The sequence below is a fragment of the Gavialis gangeticus genome, unplaced genomic scaffold (assembly GCF_001723915.1).
Source record: "Gavialis gangeticus isolate Ggan-Ray unplaced genomic scaffold, GavGan_comp1, whole genome shotgun sequence".
Classification (NCBI taxonomy): Eukaryota; Metazoa; Chordata; order Crocodylia; family Gavialidae; genus Gavialis; species Gavialis gangeticus.
Window position 1 is genome coordinate 51,263,325 of NW_017729030.1, and position 2,589 is coordinate 51,265,913.

A 2,589-nucleotide genomic window follows, 5' to 3' on the forward strand; every position below is an offset into this window, starting at 1 on the left:
ATGTTTATCTTGGAGTCAATAATGACTCCAAGATCCCTTTCTGCCTCTGTGCTCTCAAGAAGGGAGTTTCCCCATCTTATAAGTGTGCTGCTGGTTACTACTGCCCAAGTGCAGGACCCTGCACTTGTCAGTATTGAAACGCATCCTGTTTTTGTTAGCCCACCCCTGTAACCTATCCAGGTCTTGGTGCAGTCCTTTCCTCCCTACTGGCATGCTCACCTCACCCCAAATTTTGGTATCATCAGCTAATTTAAACAGGTTGCTTTTCACCCTGTCATCCAAATCGCTGATAAAGAAATTGAACAGCGCGGGCCCAAGGACTGAGCCCGGGGGACTCCACTGCCCACTTCCCCCCAGGTTGAATATGACCCGTCCACCACCACCCGATGAGTACGACCCTTCAGCCAATCTGCAATCCATCTGACTGTATAGGCATCAATGCCACAGTCACCCAGTTTTTTAATGAGGATGGGGTGGGATACGGTGTCACCCCATCCTCAACTGTATAGAACATTTAACACATTATTATTAAATAATAATACAAAATATTTTGGGGGGATTCATTTTTGTCTTGTATGTAGTAACATGTATTTAATAATATATAACATATAATCAAGAAGAAATGCCCTTAAAAAAACTTAACATTTCCTTACTTTTCTCATTAAGGCAATAGCAATTAATTCTGGAAGTATAAAGGTTTATTGTATAAGAGGTTAAGTATCATTTTGTCAGCTAAGGTTAAACATAAACCTGCAAATGAACTCAGTATAATCTCTCTATGGAGTAAGCGGTTGTCAAAGTAACTTGTTACAATTCCTGTCATCCCAAATGACAGACACAGATGCTTAGTCTGCCTTCACAATTCAGACTAATCCTATCTTTAGTCCTCAACCACTTTGTTTCTTTGTTGCTCAAATTTTGCCTTTTCTTTTCAAAGCTTAATTATGGAGGTGTTAAGAAGTAACCAGAGTGGGCACTTCTCTGCCAGTTTAACAAAGTATGAGCAAAAAGAAAAATAAAACTGCAATTTGTCAAAATAAAAGAAAAACCGAAATGAAAAGACAATGCAAAAAAAAAAAAAAAAATCAAATTTAGGACAGACAGTGTCCAACCCACTTCTGCTGAAGCAATATTTTACATTAAGTTCCTAAAAATCAAAGAAAATACATAAAATCATTAAGGCTAAGTATAGACAGTCAAAAAGCCTGAGGCTGAAATGATTCAATCTTTGCAGGTTAGTCTAAGCTACATAGAATAAATTGATAACCAAAGTGAACAGACATTTACTTTTGATTCCAGAATTGGAGCCACATGCCTTGAGTGGCCCAGTCCCCAGAAGCCAGGGGGCACTTCCCTGATTGGCTGTAACAGACAGCCTGGGCCAAGGATAGCCCACCTACCCTGCAAGGGGGAGGCAGGGAGTGTGGGGGAGAGGGTAGGGACGTGTTGCAGGGAAGGTGCAAAGCATCCTGAGATGCTGTGGGACTGTGAGTTAACTTGAAACTGGATGGGATTTGGGACAGAATTTCAATACACCGATTTAACCTAAATCATTTAAGTCTGATACTACATCCATCCAGATGTATCTTAAACCAGTTTTGGCCATTTTGAAAGCGGTTTACGTGCACTGAACTTTCGTTGTGTTAAAGATTAAAATCAGTTTCCAATCATTTATACTGGTTTCTGCGTAATTTCTGTCCCTAACCTAAATGAAATTCAAAACAGCTATGTGAGCAAGAATTCTAATAAATGTAGTTAACTGGCCTCAAGGATTATGCATGAGCAGAACCTGGTGATATACACAAGTGTTCGTACAAGCATATTATTTGTATTCACTTGTGCCTAAAGACCATAATTGTTGTGCAAGGCACTACGTGAACAAAGACTAAAATGTGTAGCATCTGTCTTGAAGAGTTGACAGTCCAACAAAAGGCAAGAGTAGCAAAAAAGCAAGCAGCACACAAGTTCAGAACTTGCAAAATGCAATGTCTTCCCTACCTTTCTGTTACTATAGCAGAAATACCTTTCTGCTATTTATTATCCACAGAAATCAATGGCTATTTTGAATCTGAAATTCTGGAGAGGTATGTGAAAGGTAACAATTTCAAATAATTTCAGAAATTGGAAATCTAGATGACTTAGGGCCATGTTGGCACTTTCTTTAGCAATGGTTGTCAACCTTTCAGACTCAGGGTACACTTTGGAAATGCCAGCTTAGTTTTCTGCATGAATGCTGTGTGCCCCCAGAGGCTAGGAGGGCATGGAAAGCTCCTGTAGGTGGCGACAGCACTGCTGATGGCAGCAAGCGGTGAGCTCCTACAGGCAGCCACGGCGGGGGAGGGGAGTGGCAAGTGCTGACCAGTGGTCGGCAACCACCTGCAGATGCCACCAGCAGCGGCAGCCAGTGGAGATTGGGGACTGCCTGCAGACACTGCCAGTGGTGTCAGCAGTGAGGGAGGGAGGTGGTGAGCAGCAACTGCCTGCAGGTGCCGCCAGCACTGTTGGCAGCGCCTTTTTGCAGGGGGTGCATGTGCACCCGTATGCATCCTCTACACATCGCCAATGGTTTTCGGTCTTTTTTTTTTTTTT

At 42.3% G+C, this 2,589-nt stretch overlaps 1 protein-coding gene across 11 annotated transcripts in view; it reads right to left on the reverse strand.

The window, feature by feature from the left end:
- The window catches only part of LRBA (LPS responsive beige-like anchor protein), a 760,533-nt gene that overhangs the window by 217,093 nt on the left and 540,851 nt on the right, over positions 1-2,589 (reverse strand). The gene's annotated exons all lie outside the window — the stretch shown is intronic.